At 38.4% G+C, this 16,614-nt stretch overlaps 1 pseudogene; it reads right to left on the bottom strand.

Annotated features, from left to right (window-relative positions):
- Positions 1-502: 502 nt before the first annotated feature.
- Positions 503-16,369, bottom strand: LOC134379071 (serine/threonine-protein kinase MARK2-like; annotated as a pseudogene).
- Positions 16,370-16,614: the final 245 nt, after the last annotated feature.

Raw genomic sequence — 16,614 nt, forward strand, 5'->3', positions numbered from 1 at the left:
GCCACTCTGATGTCATCGAGATGTCTTTTAATCGCTATGCCCCTTTCCGCTGAGGAAATTAGAGATCCTCTTCTCTCACAATGACTAGATGAATCATTTGTCATAAAGAACTATCTCCCATCCTGGACAAACACAGAAGAGATGGAGAAGGGCAGGGGAGGAGAGAAGAACCCCTGGGAAACACGCCAGTCTGGTCTCTGCTGTTTCACCCAGGTGGGTAGCGTGGCCAGTGGGTAGCTAGTGCTCTGGCCTCTCTTCTTGTCTTGCAGGCAGCTCCTGGCAGCCTTATAAAGCTTAAGCTCATTGGTTATTCTGGAGGCAATGCATTAGAAGGCCATGGAGATGCCGGATATCCACTTAAATCAAGCCACATTGAGAGCACTGAGCCAAGAGGACCTCAGGACACTTCTGGTTCGACTCACACTGGCAGCAGTTAGCCTCCAGCACTTGCCAACCCACATCATCTCCTTGGTCTCCAGGAGGAGCTCGTGATCTTCATATTTCATGGAGAGTGCAGTGAGTACGACTCACCTCTGGAAATTTCTTTTTTTTTTTTTTAACCACTGTTTCCCATTACATGAGGTTTGAGTGTCTCCACTAGGTCTTTGACTTCAGGTTCACTCAGGTTCCTTCTGACAAACATGAAACACAGATTTCTGCATTTAAACTTGTTGAAGAATCTCCCACTGACCCCCTACCAGCCCTGGCTGTTGTCAGAAAGACAGGCTGGGGTCACACCCCTGGGCAGGTTCTGCTGTTCACATGTGTCCTAGCTGCCCAGTGTGGGTGGACAGTTTCTTTTGGACATACCCATGTGGAACTTGGTTCGGTCTGGGGTTCCATCACTGCTGCTAATGTTATTATGAGAGGAAGTGGAGGCACAGGGACACATTTGGGGGATGTGCTGGGCTACAGCTCCTGACAGTTACTTTCTGTGGGGCACAGCCCAGAGGCCTGGCAACTGGGCTGCACCAAAGCTGACTTGGATTTGTAGTGCAGGCTTTTGGGCCAGGGACACTCTGGGGGAAGCAGAAGCCATGGAGGCCCCAGACCCTGGCAGTGTTGGCTGCCTTTGCCATTACAAATCATGGCCTGGCCAAGGCTGGTCCTCCCCAAAAGCATGGCATTTCTGCTTTGATTTGTGTTGGTGGAGAGGTTGCTGTTCCTGGAGGGGACAAGGATGCTCTTCTTCTCCTCCAGGCTGGGTAGGGGTGCTGAAAGGCATTTTGACTGTGCTGCTAGCCTTCTGCCCTGACTCCTGATACTTCTTAGCCCCTCATTTTCTGTTACTTCTCTGAGTATTCCTAGGGTAGGAATTAAAGGTGAAAATTGCAGGCTGGCTGAAAGTCCACTGTTTGGAGTTGGCAAAGATGCTATGCTCTACCTTGTAGAGTAGGGAAGGAGTGTGGATATTGGTCAGATCAGCTGAAAGCAAGTCTTCAGGGTGATGGTGTAGCCCTCCAGCTCAGATCTCTTGTAGCCCAGGAGGAGATAAGTGACCATCACCTCATAGTACTTCTGGCTCATTAGTTAGTCCTGGGTCTCTTCCTGTGTGTAACCCATGAACACCATCGACTCAATCTGCTTGGGGTATATGTCGTGAAGAAGTGGCTCCAGGTAAGGCTTTTTTTTTTTTTTTTTTTTTTTTTTTTGTCGTTTTTTTGTGACCGGCACTCAGCCAGTGAGTGCACCGGTCAGTCCTATATAGGATCCGAACCCGCGGCGGGAGCGTCGCCGCGCTCCCAGAGCACTCTACCAAGTGCGCCACGGGCTCGGCCCTCCAGGTAAGGCTTTAATTCATCATCTCCATGACTACATTCATCCATAGGTTTTTCATGATTTGTTCTAAAGTAACTCTCTGGCTGGGACTGAGAATGAGAAATTTCTTGAGCAGGTTTTCACCCTCCATGGACATGTAAAAGGGAATATGGTGTTTTCTGTTCCAGTTTCCATAGATTCTTAAAATTCTATCCATCAAAAGGCAGAGACCTGCTGGCCAGTATACATAGAATATTCCTAGGGATACATCCTACTTTTGGCCCTGGAAAAGTCCTGGGGCAGAATAAAAACTGCCACAGAAGGAAGACAGCTTGTTGCAAAAAGGCGAATTCCTTGCTATAGCCAAAGTCTGCAATCTTGATAGTCATGTCAGCATCTAAGAGCAGGTTTTCACATTTAAGTCTTTATGAACGATAAACTCATGGTGACAGTCCTCCACAGTAGACACTATCTGGTGGAGGTTAGTTTAGGGCCCTTTCCCACTGCCATGAGCCACCAGGTACTCGCACTTTTCTTTCACTAGCATACTCCTTGACAAGGTAGAGTGTTTCCTCAGCCTCTGTCACTTCAAATAATTTTATTATGTTGGGTTGATTCAAAACCTTCATGTTTCTTACTTCACAGGATAGTTTCTGGAAGCTGCAATTCTGTTGATCTTGTCAATAATCTTTGCAACTACCTTTCTCCCAGTCAGAATGTGTTGGGCCATCTTCTCCCTGGGAAAGTCACTCTTGGCCATGGTCTTAAGAAACTGGTAGCTGCCAACACGGGTCTCTTCATCAGCAGAGATGGCTCAGGGGACGTGGCTGGACAAGCACCACAATCTGTTGGCCTTACTCCTGGGCTTGGAGTCCAGGTATCCCAAGGTCAGCTTAACACTGAGAAAAGCTGGTGAGAAACTTGGTCTGAATCACTTCAAAAGAAACTAATTTCCAAAGTCCATCTGATGAACTGATCTTTATAATGAAATCAAGACACAATGCCAGACAAAAATTTTCGAAAAGGAAAAAAATGAGAGAAAAGAGGAAGAAATAAAATAAAGAAAAAAGACAAAATGAGAAGAATGAAAAAGAGAAAAAAGAAAACAAAGGAAAAAATAATAAAATGAGAAAAAAAATTTAAAGAGTAAAGAAAAAATGATAACAAACAAAATAGACAAAACCCCACAATGTCAAGGAGGAAACAAGTTAACTTTCCTCCTCAGGGTCAAAGTTCCTCAGATCACTGAAAACTTGAGTAAGAAGGACCACTACCGTAGTCTCAGCCAAGGATCTAAGTGAAGGCTTGGAATTCCATAACAATGGCACAGCAATATGCATGAACCAATCAAGGCTGGGGGTAATCCACAGTGGTGTTCTCACATTTCGGTCTCAAGAAACTTTTACGTTTTAAAAACAGATTACTGAGGACCCCAAGGAGCTTTTTTTTATGTGGGTTATAGCTATCAATATTTACTTTATTGGAAATTGAAACCTGTGGAATGCTTCAGTGACATTTTCATTTCTAGTTTGAAGAGCCATTAAAATTTTTGGCTTTTAAAAGCTCGTGATGTCTACACTTCAAATATTTAATTCCCTTTTCTTTAAGTGATTAGTCCTCAAATGGTGCCAGTGTTTAACTGGCATTATGAAGCTATACAAAAATGTTCTGTAGCATAAGACACAATAAGGTTTATCATTAACATCCGTAAAGCTGAGGGGGAGATAAATTTCCACATGTTTTTATTTCTTATTTACAGTTTTGCCCAGTTTCTTTGGAGTAGATTCTTCCTTTTCGTGAGCCACAGAAATCACAGTTTCAGGATCTTTACATGTAGAGGTTATAGCTGAGGTTTGAGAAAGCAAGGCTGAACTCTTTCTTTTTTTAAATCGACAATTGATCAAGCTACATGTGCCTTTCATTTAGCATGGGTAGTGAGGTCTGTGTGCTGGACACGGTACTGGTACATTAGGGTACAGGAACAAAGATGCACATGCGGAATTTTTTTTAACCATTTATTGAAGTATAATCTAGATACAGGAAAGAACAGAAATCATCAGTGGACAGCTTGGTAGTGTTCACAAATTGAACTCCCCTGTTTAACTAAAACAGAACTTAACCAGCTCCCCTACGTCCTCCCATTCTCTTTCCTAGTCACTTCCTCCACCATAGTAGCCATTCTGTTTTCTAACAGCATACTTTAGTTTTGCTTGGTTTTGAACTTTATATAAATAGATATGTACAGTATTGAATCCTTTATGTCTGCTTCCTTTGCTCAATATGTTGTGAGATTTATCTACATTGTTTACTTGGTTATTTCAAATGCTTGATAGTGGCCCACTGTGTGGCTATAACACAATTTATTTATTCACCTTACTGCTGCTGGGCATTTGGATAGTTCTGTTTTCTGATTTTAAGAACAGTGCTGATATAGACACTCTTGTTCAGGTCTTTTCATGAACATACTCTAATACACGCTCTTCTGTTGAATATATACCTAGAAATGGAATTTTAACCTTTTTGTGGGAGTATAGTAGTGTAGCATTGTGGTTTTAATGTGCATTTCTCTGACGCCTAATGAACTAGAGCATATTTTTATATTTTTATTGGTCATTTCCTTTCTATGAAGTACCTTTTCATATTCCAATTTTCTAGTTGTCTCAAAGATAGTACAATTGATATGTTTGAACAAATGTCTAAGCAAGGTTTAAAAAAAGTTAACAATTAACTTTTACCTTTTATTCTAACCTTCAGGCTCTATTCATAATACTTTTTAATTTTGTTTCAAAGATTTGAGGAATTATATGCATTTCAGAGGAATTATAAATGCATATTCTGTAAAAGCAGAAGCTGAAGTAAAATCAGTTCCAAATATGATCTTCCTTCAATATCACGATTATTCAGACTCTTTATTGGAATACAAAGCTACAGAAGATGTGCCATAATTCTCATATCTTGAAAACCCAAGTAAAAAAGTATTTGTTATCCCCAGAGGGAACAGCTTCAAAGTTCATACAAATGTGCTATATTGTCTAAAATATATTGATAAAAATAATCAAATATCTTCTAATCTTAATATCCAAAGAAGAATGCTGTGATAAAGTTCAAAACTGAGAAAAATGATTACTTCAAGAAGTCAATATGCATACCAATAATCTTACTGTTAAGTTCTTACTGTTTAAATGAGGGGTCTACACTATGTGCTGCACCTGTACAAAGGCTGTTAAAACTAAAATGTTTAGTAATATTATCTTACACTCCAATGCCCACATAGATTTAAGCAGGATTTCTAAAGGATATTTTGACGTGGCACAGAGTGAGGCAGCAGAATTGACAAGAAAATATATTGCACTGGGAATTAAAAGATAAAAGTTCCAGCATATTCTCTTCTACTGACTAAGTCCCTGACAGCATCTTCAGCATCCTTCTCTAAAATGAGATAAAAATACTTGTCCTACTTAGTTCATAGGGTTGTAAACTTTCTCTGTGAGATTTCTCTAAAGATACCAATAACATTTTCCTCCCAAACATACAATCTTTTTGACAGGCTGTTTTCGACAAATTATAAAAAATCATAAAAATTATTAAAAATTATAAAAGTTATAAAATTGTTCTATAACTTACTCCTTTTCTTTTCTTTTCTTTTTTCCCTTTTCTTCCTTTCTTTTACAAAAACTATAGACATCCACATTTAATTTTGAATTTAAAATAAAGCAATTGTATTCTGAAGTTCATAAGGTTGAGTTTTCGATACTGGATGTGTTTGGTGGCTATAAACATTGAGGGAGCTGTGGCCTTCTATGATGGGTTACAGTCATTCTTTCCAGTCACAGCCACATCCAAGTGGATTTCACCACTCTCTCCACACACTGATTAAAATACAGTGTTGTGTCACTTGCAGCAACATTAAAGACAACATTGTCCTCATTTCAAAGTTCATCCAACTCCCGTGCTCTTTACTGAAGTCTACAAACAATATGGGACTTCATTTGACTTTTGAAAGTACTCCCATATAAATGTTATGTTCACCCTCTTTTTTTTTCATAACCGATATATTCTGTCTTGTGCTCTCTCTCTCTCCCCCCTATTTTTTTTTTTATATAGTTGTAAGAAAACAGCTGGCTCTTCTACACTTCTTTCAGATGTGGTCCTGAAGGACACTGTGGAAGATGATTGCATGTGAATATTCTAGTATCCCTTTATACTTCATTCTGAATTTGAAGTCCTTCGAACCCTCTCTTCAAATTTTGTTTTAATATGCACTATCATGTGGTATAATGAATTTTGTAAGTTTATAACCTACTATGTAATTTGGTACTGTATTTGCTTTTTTTCAGCTTAAAACCCCTCTTCACTGAGTAGATGAGCTTTGCTGGAAGTGGGCACAGAGACTACCGAATGCAGCCAGGCTGTGATTTGGGGAAGCCACAGCAGAGTCAGGGCTAGCATAGAATGCAAATTCGAGGGAGGAAGGGCATCTGAAGACTCAGATGTCAAGGCTGGCTATTTGGTGTGGGGCTAGGGAGCTCACCTGCTTATACGAGAAAACCAGGGTTCACTGCAGAAGAAAACTCGAGAACTTTCCTTCACATCTTTCAAAAAGTCAGACACGAAGGGTCAGTTGAGTCTCTCCTATTTCATACCCCTGACTGCCTATTTTTTAAACATGATCAAGGAGTCTTACTGATTTTGGTACCAGATTTCTCTTCTTGATATATATAAAGTTTTCATCATCCTTGTAGAATCTCTTGTATTCCTGGACACTTATTTCTTTCTTTAATTTAGGATTGCAATAGCCTTATGCTGCATGGGCTTCTCTATCTTTCTTACTGGTACAATCGATCAGTCATTTAAACAATATTTTTTTCATTGCTTTTCCATTGTTGCTTTGTTATTTATGCTTTTATTTAAGATCAACTGTGTCTGCTAAAGATTTAATACCATATTTTCAATGTTTCTCAAGGACACTACTGTTTCCGAAGAACACTACTCCAACAGGATGTTTAAGCAAAAGGATTCACTACCCAAGTTTCAGAAATATATGTCTGTCTACATTTTGGAGTTTCTCAATGTATATCAGCATATTCATGACTCCAAGAAGATCTGAAATTCAAAAACATATTAAACTTTAATTGTTCTTCCATTTCTCTAATATATTTGACATGATAAGCCTTTTAAAAATTAGCATTTCATGTAACACACTTTGGGAAATAGTAAACTAGAGTAATAATACCTAGCAGAAAAAAAAAAAAAAAAACACCTTTGAGATGCATCATTCTCAGTTGCAAGTATATAGTGCGATTATTTGTATGTTTAACTTATTCACTGACTTTAGAAACAGGTTAACAGTTGATGTTTTATGAGGAAGAAATCTGGTGATAAGTTTTTTGATTCCTTGCTACAAATTGTATCAGTAACATTTAGGCCACATTTGGATATAAGTAAGATAAACTGACAGTGGCTTAAACCTTTTATTATGTATTTATTTACTTATTTATTTTTGGCTTAACACTTTAAAATGACATCATCCGCCGTTGAGCTAACAAGAATCCTAGAAGCAGGAAGTCCCAGAGATGGTTTAACATGTTTAGGTTCTATCATTCTCTTCTACCATCCTCAGTGTATCAAAAACACTTTCCCCTCATGGGTGTTAAATGGCATCTCCAGGCATTGTGTCCCCAGATGACAGAATCACAGCAGGAAGGCTGAGAAGGAGCAACAAAAGTTGCCCGGCGCTGCTCTCTTGTCAGAGCAGAAAGTCTTGACCACAACCTCCTGGCAGATTTCCCCTTATGTCCAAGTGTTCAGAGCTGGCAAATGGGTTAGGATTGCCATGATTCACTTAATCCAAAAATACTTCTTTGGGCTTGAATGCATTTGCTGCCTGAACAATCTAAAAGTTATATTAGAAAAGGAAAAGGGGAAATGCCTTTTAGGGAGGGAATCAAGAGTGTCTACCACATTCTTACTTTAAAATTATATGTGTTACCAAATCTTTATCTGTGGATACAAAGTCACAATACAAAGAAACCGAAGTTTGAGGCTTTGCCTCCACCTATATTTTCAGAACATCTTATCCAACTGCTGCAAATATTTCTGGTAATGTTTAAAGGAGTCACACTTCAGCCTGTCAGTTACAGACAATACCTAGCATCTATATATTCTTTCACTTTTGCTCATATTCCCCTCAGGCACAAAGTCTGATGCCCATGAAGCTGTTTGATCAGTTCCTGTCATTGTCATTCCTGGTTAGGACATCATGAGCACACCAATGTCTGTGCCAAGGCTAAAGTCACAAAGCCAGTCATCAATATACTAAAGCACTAAGAGTTCTGCAAAAGTCAGGGAGAAAGCCCCCACTTTATTCTGAGCCCCTTTGGTCCCCCAAGAAGCAGTAAAGTTAGACAAAAGAACAATAAATCAGATATGACAGAAGCTATGAAACTATCACTCAAGAATATTAAAATAGCCATTGTGACTGTTTTCAACTATATGAAGGAAAACGTACAGAAAGCAGATCGAAACGGAATTATAAAAAATGGAATTTTAAGAGATGAAAAATACTACATTTGAAAAAAGATTCACTAGATGTAAGTATCAGAAAATTAGAAATTGCAGAACAAAAGACCATGCAGTAATGAATGGATTAACAATGGTGGTCAGGAGCGTGGTTCTGAGGGCTTTAAAAGAAGAGAGAAGAGAATCTCTCTTCTCTGTCTGCTCCCACCATCTTGTAATGTGAGACCCCTGGGTCACTGTCTGTGGGGGCACGCCTGGGGTCCTCCCGCAGACCCAGAAGGAGAAGGAGCTGACAGGATTACCCCCAGTGTTGGGACCGAGGGATCTCGGGGAAAAGTGAGCCTGCTGCCCGCCAACCCGGCCCCATGAAAGAGACACTCATACGCGGCAGGGGTTCTGTTAGGGCAGTTCCACTTTATTGCCGTTACACTGCAATTTATATAAGCAAGCAAGTAGGGGCTTTCCATGAACTAACCAATCAATTAAAGGATCACGCGGGCATGCATTTTGTACTAACATGTTGAGCATAGCGATCACGCAAGGTTCACGAGTGCGGAAATACTGGAGGACCAATAAAAACCTTTTGGAGCAATCTTGGGTTACGCCTCCTCTACTTCCCACAGGCGCCATCTTCATCCTCCACCCAGAGGCACCATGTGGCTCACAGATAATGTTTGCTCCTAAAAATGGGCCCAACAACTGTCACCACCACCAGATGGACTTTGGACTTCCCAGCTTCAGAAACTGTAAGCAATAAATTTCATTTTTATAAATCACTCAGTTGCATGTATTTTGTTATAAGCAACAGAAACAGACTAATACACCTAAGTTGTCCATTATAGTAACCACTAAACACATGTGGCTATTTAAATTTAAATAAATTAAAAATAAAGGCAGCTAGCTGGTTAGCTCAGTTGGTTAGAGCACAGCCTTATAACACCAGGGTCACAGATTCAGACCCCAGTACTGGCCAGTGCCAAAAAAGTAAATAAATAAAAATTTATTAATTAATTAAGAATTCTGTTCCACAGCGGCACTAGGTATATTTCAAGTGTTCAGTATTCATGTATGGCTGGTGGCTACTGATTTGAACAGCACAGATATCAAAGTTTTTCATCATTGCAGACATTTCTATTAGTGTTATTCTAACAGAAAACAAAGGAAAAAATCCTTACACTCTCAGAATAGGCAAAAAAGATATTTTAAATAGAACACAGTAAGTATAAATTATAAAAGAAAAATTGATAAAATTGTACTTTATAAAAATTTAAAACTTTTAATCTTAGAAGGACTACATCAAGAAAGTAAAAATGCAGGACTGGCCAGTTAGCTCAGTTGATTAGAGCACAATCTTACAATACCAAGGTCACAGGTTCAGATCCCCTACTGGCCAGCTGCCAAATAAGGGAAAAAAAAAAAAAACAAGAAAGTAAAAATGTAAACCATGCCACAGGCTCGAAAAAAATTTAGCGAAATATAACAAAGTACTTGGAAAATACAGTTGCTTACAAAGTTGAGAATACACTTACAATACAGTCTAGTAACTCTACTCCTGATACCCAAGAGTAATGAAACATACATGCTATGGTCTGAATGTTTGTCCCTTCCAAACCTCATGTGGAAGCTTGATCCTCAATGTGGCAGTATTAAAAGTTGGGGCCTTTGGAAGGTGATGGGACCATGAGGGCTATGCCCTTAATAAATGGATTAATCTACTCATGGATTCCTGGACTAAAGGATTAATGGATGAGTGGGTTATCATGGGAGTGGCATGCCAGCTTTATAAGGAGAGCAAGTAAGCACATTAATGTGCGCTCCCCCATTCATAATGTGATACCCTGTATTGCCTCAGGACTCTGTAGTGAGTCCCCACCGAGAAGAAGACCCTCACTAGATGTGCCACCTGGACCTTGGACATCCCAGCCTCCAAAACTGCAAGAAATAAATTTTGTTTCTTTACAAATTACCCAATTTCAGGTATTCTGTTATAAATGACAGAAAATGGAATAAAACAATATCCCCACACGAAGACTTGCAAATAAATGTTTCAGAATAGCCCCACACTGGAAATAAATCAACTATTTAAACAGGTAAATGAATAATCAAATGGAAACACAGACATGCAAAGGAATACTATTCAGCAGCAAAAAATGTAATAAACTATTGATAAACACAATAGCATGGATGAATCTCAAAAACATTATGCTGAATGAAGGAAGACAAAAATAAAAGATTACATTAAGTATGGTTCCATTTATATGGAATTCTAGAAAAGAAAATTCTAATCTATAGTGACAGAAAACAGATCCAGGGTTGTCTGGAGCTGGTGGTGGGGTAAATGGTCTGGGGAAAGGCACTAAGGAACTTCTCGGGGTTGACGGAAATGCCCTGTATCTTAATTGTGGTGCTGGTTTCCTGAGTGTATACATTTGTCAAAACCCATCAAAATTTGCGCTTAAACGAGACGCATTTTATTGTATGTAAATTATACCTCAATGAAACTGATTTTTTTAATCAGCCAATTATACTTATTAAATATATATAATAAACACAATCAAGTTTTAGTTTATAGTTTGAACTTTATATAAGAAAGAAGAAGGAATTGAGAGAAAGAGAAAGGCAAGATGTAGAAAAAAACAGAACACAGATTAATTTCAGGTTATTTCAAAATTGTGAAATGGGAGAGGAAGAAATAGTTATCTGACTTATTTAGATTTACGTATTTTTATTTGACATATCTTTTGTGTAATCAGAAGCACAAAACTACTTTGCAATTGTGTTTGCCCTCAGTAAAATTATGTACAAATGTCATTTCACACGCAAATTTAGACAGATTTTTATGTAAATACATATTGGGAAAATATTTTCCTTGCTTATTTCCGATCTAGAAATTAGATAATCCTAGGCATAAAAAGTTTTGTGATTGAACACTTTGATTTCCATGCCAAAAGACCAGAATCTCTAATATTCAAGAAACTCTTCTAATTTCATCAGCAGTTAGTCTTGTGGGATGCAGAATTTGGCACTAGAAAACCACATTATTCCACTGACAATTAGATAACATGATCATGTCCTTAGAGCACCAATATTAAACTAGTGGAACATCAGAAAAAATAAAACTGTGAATTATCATTTTCTTTCGGAAAATATGTATTTTTTCCTATTATTTGCTCCCCCACTTTTTCCCCAAACTGACTTTCTATCTAGTGTTCGATAATTTCAGGGCATTGTTAGCTGAAATGGTTAAGATTTGTAAAGCCTTATTTTCCTATTTATTACAAAACAACATAGAATCTGGGAATGTTAACAAAAATGTTAACAGCATTTTTGTTTTTCACAAATTTAAAAATGGGAAAAAAATTAAAAATTTTAAAAAGCAAAAATCAAATTTAAAAATGGAAAGAAAAAGTACATCATTTTTACATAGATACTGTAAGTTTTCTTCAAATAATAAAAAATCAGTTTTGCCAGAATCCCAGAAGAAAGCAAATACTTTCATTTTCCTTCATGGAGTTATATAATGAGTGAATTTAATGAGTGAATACATGAAATATGAATAATCATTTACAAAGTGTACCCAAAAAAGTCCTAAAAACTCACAATTAGCTGCAATTCTTATCAGCACTGAGACTTGATTCTACACAAGCTTTGTCAAGTCAGATGGATTTATTTAGAAAAAATATGTTATCACATATTTCAGGAAGCAGAGGAATAGAGCAAGAAATTGTGGCCCTGCCAACAGTGACCACAGAAGCCATAATCTAGTCTGCAGGCAGCCTGTTCAGTAATTGTGTGAAGAGAGCTGTTCCCTAGCTGATCTGGGGTAGCAGTGATGCTCCCAATGGTGATGACAGCACTAAAGTAGCAAGGGTGAAAATGTCAAATTCTGCTTAACACATTCAGAGTTGAGTGATGGTAGGACATTCCAATGAAGAGACTTCATTACTTCTGTTATATTGAGGATTAGACAGAGTTGAGGATCAAAGTTAGAGATGAGATCTGGCAATTGTTTGTTTGGGTCAAACTTGTCCCAATACTTTAGCCATTAGCTACAAATGACAATATGGTGGCTAACAAGACCATAAGCTCCACGGGTAATCTTAACACCAGACTATTGTGTGTCAGGCACTGGTTATGTATCTTTAAGTTATTACAGTTAAAAACAATTCTTTGAGATATTAATACCATTCCCCTTTCAAAGTTGAGAGTTCTAACAAGTAAAAAAAATAATAAAACAAGCAAACAAAAAACAAAGATGAGAATGCTGGGGCTTATCACAACTAAGTTCAAGGCCACACAGCTAGGAAAGGCAGCAGGTCTGTCCAAAACCTGTGATGTTAAAGAACTTCTGGTTCCCATGTCTTGTTCTTCACATTACTGAGGAAGCTTAATAGAATAAGCCAGTCATCAACAAGTTGCATAATGATAACTAATATTGATTAGGTGTAAGACTTGTGCACCGTGCACAAATCCCACACGTCAGGATGGCTCACCTCACAAAGACCACAAGACAGAGACCACTGCAATCAAGCAAGAGGAGTTTATTCCAGCATGCTGGGGTCACTCAGCATTCAAGACAAAAGCGACCCCGAGCCCTTAACACAAGCACTTTTTATACAGTTTTTTTTTTTTTTTTTTTTTTTTTTAGGCAGACTTTGGCAACAGGATGAGTTGTTTACTGTCTACAGGTTATCAGAGGTGACCTTTGGATTTATTGGTGGGCTTTAGCGGGCTGGCACACTGATAAGGAATAGTGTATTTCCCAATCTTTTATCTTCCTTGTGACCAGGTGGCCTCTACATAAGGAACTGGTCAGTTCCTGGAACTGGGTGGTGATTACTCCTTTCCTGGAATTTAGCGTGCCTGGGCCTGCCTGGACTTGCCTGGCCTCTGCATATCCCCTTAAAAGCTGCCTTACTTAAAATGGCATTAGTTATGTTTTCTCGTTTTTAGCAAGCATTTGTACAGAAGCAAATTGCACATGTTAAAGTTATATTTTCCTTACATAGGTACTTAACTACGTTCTAGGTACTCTTCTAACTACTTTACCGGCACCACCATAACCCTCTTTTATATGATGTTTATACTAAAAACTGTGGTTTAAAAAGAATTTCAAATCAAGCCTTGGCAAGAGACAAAATTCCAAAACATATATCAAAATATATCAAAATATCAAAACATATTTTCCAACATTGCATGAGGCTTGCTCACAGTCTGGTAGGGGAAAGTGACAAAGAACAATTGTGATACAGGGTTTAAAAACAAAGATGTTATCATGGGGGATTGTATAGAAAATTAGTGAAACACTTGGAAGAGGTCCCAAAATTGACCTGGGATAGTCACTGCGAATGAAACCTGCAAATGATATTCCAAAGGACAAAGGGGAAAAAATGCAGTGCAACGTCTCCTTTTTGATTCATGACTGAACTAGATAAATTGCAGGGAGTGAAAAATTCTGCCAGACAGCCACAGCCGTAGAATGATTAATTGGTCTCCAGTCACCAACCAAATATTACCTTGCAACATAGACTATAGAGAGAGCACATTTTAGTGATCTGGGTTTGAATGCTGCATTCATCACTGTCTAATCGCATGAATCTCAGCGATTTCATTTCTAAAATGAAAATATTGCCAACTCTTAAGGAAGCCATGAATACTAAAGAAGTAACATTTTTTGAAGTCATTGAATCAATAGTAGCTGTTGTTATTAATGTTTCTGTTTTGGCTTCCTAATGTAACTGTCCTCCCTAAGAGAACTCACCAGTCCATGTTTCTTTTCCTCTAGGCTCCCAGGACTCTTAAAACCTGCAGGGGGTCATTAACATTTCATGGAGACAGACAACAGCATTCATCTTTTCTACTCTCTGGGTGTTACTGGAGACAGTGATCTAGTTCTGTGTAAGTTTATGCCTCTAAAATTTTAACTAGTTTGCCTTAAAATGAACAACAGAATCATAGTATGATGTGACATAAAACTAATCAGAGCCAGCTGTCTGTTACCACCTTTTTCCTAAGGGGGAGCCATTTATTCCTATGATGACTTAAAAAGATTTTCCCCACTTCCCAAGTCTTGAAAAGATGTGAAGGAGTATTTGTTGGTTAAATGAAAGCCAGAATAGCTGCTGTCACCTAAATTTAGAGAAGCTGAAAAGAGAAAGGTTTTCTTTTTTTTTAAATGGAATTAAATATATTATTATCAAAGGGATCCCTGGGCAGGTAGATTAGAAATAATTTTAAATGTTTCTAAAATTATAAAATAAATAAATTTAGAAAAATTTTACTTGGTTTTTAACATTCTTGTGTTTTATTCACAACAAACATCTTTAATTTAAACAAAGACTTCCTTTTTTTCCACATTACTCTTTTGCACAAACAAAATACTAATTAGCATTAACACATTGCATCTAAAAATGGAAAGTTAACTCACAGGATCTGTGATAAAAGCAATCCTTAACCATTGCACTCTGCTCCTTACTTGCCTCTACTTCCCCCATCTTTTTTTTCAACTAAACCCTACGTTTCCCTGGACTGATAATTATGGAAGCAAAACATGGGGGATTATTAACTACATTACAGTTTTTCATTATGTGAGCATAAGGAGGTTTATATTTAAATATGTCAACAGAAATCTAGGCTGTCGAGGCAGAAATAATTTTGTAAAGTTTCTTGGGAATCAAATGTGAAGATGGACCTGGGAAACATTTCTGACAGGGTCAGAGAAGTGTTCCTATGACAAATAACAAAGGCTTTATAGACAGAAAAGGCTGAAGAAAGCAGAAACAGAGAATAAAAATCTGGATTGGTCATTTCAAAGTTACTTTCCTTGTAAGGTGGGGACAGGGAGACAGAACAAATAGGACAATAACTGATTAGTAAACACCAGGTGGCTTCAGGCTGTCTCTTTTGTGTAAGTATGAAAGTACAGGGAACCTCATTATCATAGGTATTGAAGATTTAAACTGGAGAATTTCAGAAATTGGCTGTTATTTCTTTCTTCTAACTTCAAAGGTCAGACCTAATTGATGTGGAACTTTAGCAGGGGTGACTCCATTTTGGTCTTTAGTCTGGTCTGTTGAGACCTAGTGCAGGAACTTAAACCAAAACAATGGCCTTCAATCATTCTTACTTAACAGATACATGTAAGTCCATTGCTGTCATGAAAACCTATTATCTATGGCAAAACAATTTGTCAAAGGACAAAATTACAACAAATTTAAAGATCTCTATTGGCTTTATTATGATTCCAGAATCAGGCAAAACATTATTCCATAAAATAGAATAAGTATTCTGATGAGCCCAGCAGAGGAGGTTGGTTTTATGGACAGAAGAAAGCAGAAACAACGAACCAAAAGCAGATTGGGTCATTTTAGTCTGTGTTACTGTCCTTGTAAGGTGGGGACAGGGAGACAGAGAAATAGAGAAATAACTGATTATTTAACATCAGATGATGACTTCAGGCTATCTTTTTTTGTGAGGATTAAAGCAGAGAGAATTAATGGTCATGCCTATTGAAGATTTAAACTGGCTTGTTTGTGAAATCATCTGTTCTCTCCTGATTTCTCAGGTCAGACTGACACCAGACAGCTTCACTACGGTCTTGATCCAACCAAGTAAGGAAAACCTTACTTAGGACCAAAGAAGTCCACAGCCCACTGAGCTCACTCAACGAGAACAGAAGGAAAGAGACCAACAAACATACAAATAATAGCACTTTGCTGTGCAGAGAGAATGCTGCCAACGTGTGTGCGTAGGCAGCCTCATAAAGAAAATGAGAACAGCTTCTCCCCTGCTCCCCGCCCCGCCATGTGTTCCCAAGGGGAGGATTTATGTATTGTCCTGGCACTGGGGTCTTTCTCTGTCCTAACTAAGGGGAGGAATATTCCTCTGTCGAGGAGGATCTAAGGTAATTAAGTCCTAATGAGGTAGTATCAGCTTCTGGTCATGCGCAGAAGTTACTTCCCTTAACCTTGTCCTGGTCCTTTACGGGTGAAAGGTCAGAATGGTGGTCATCTGCACTTTTGCTCCTCCTTGTGTGCAGCTGTGACAGCGTAGCATGCTGATTGGTTGTGTGGTTTAGCTGTTGCCAGTGCATTGTGAGTCCATTAACTGCCAGGCAGACAGGTGGTAGTGCTGATCCAGCCTGAATATGAGTAGCTTCTCGGGGGCATGTCCCTATATTACTCCTGCCTGAAGACCACAATTTAATTTAGGTTTGGTAACATGGAACTTAGCAGGGTGACTCCATTTTGAATTTCAGTCTGGTCTTTTGAGGACTAATGCAGGAACATACAAAACATGGCGTACTATTGTTTTTATTTAACACATCCGAGCCCCAGT

The sequence above is a fragment of the Cynocephalus volans genome, chromosome 5 (genome assembly GCF_027409185.1).
Source record: "Cynocephalus volans isolate mCynVol1 chromosome 5, mCynVol1.pri, whole genome shotgun sequence".
Lineage (NCBI taxonomy): Eukaryota > Metazoa > Chordata > Mammalia > Dermoptera > Cynocephalidae > Cynocephalus > Cynocephalus volans.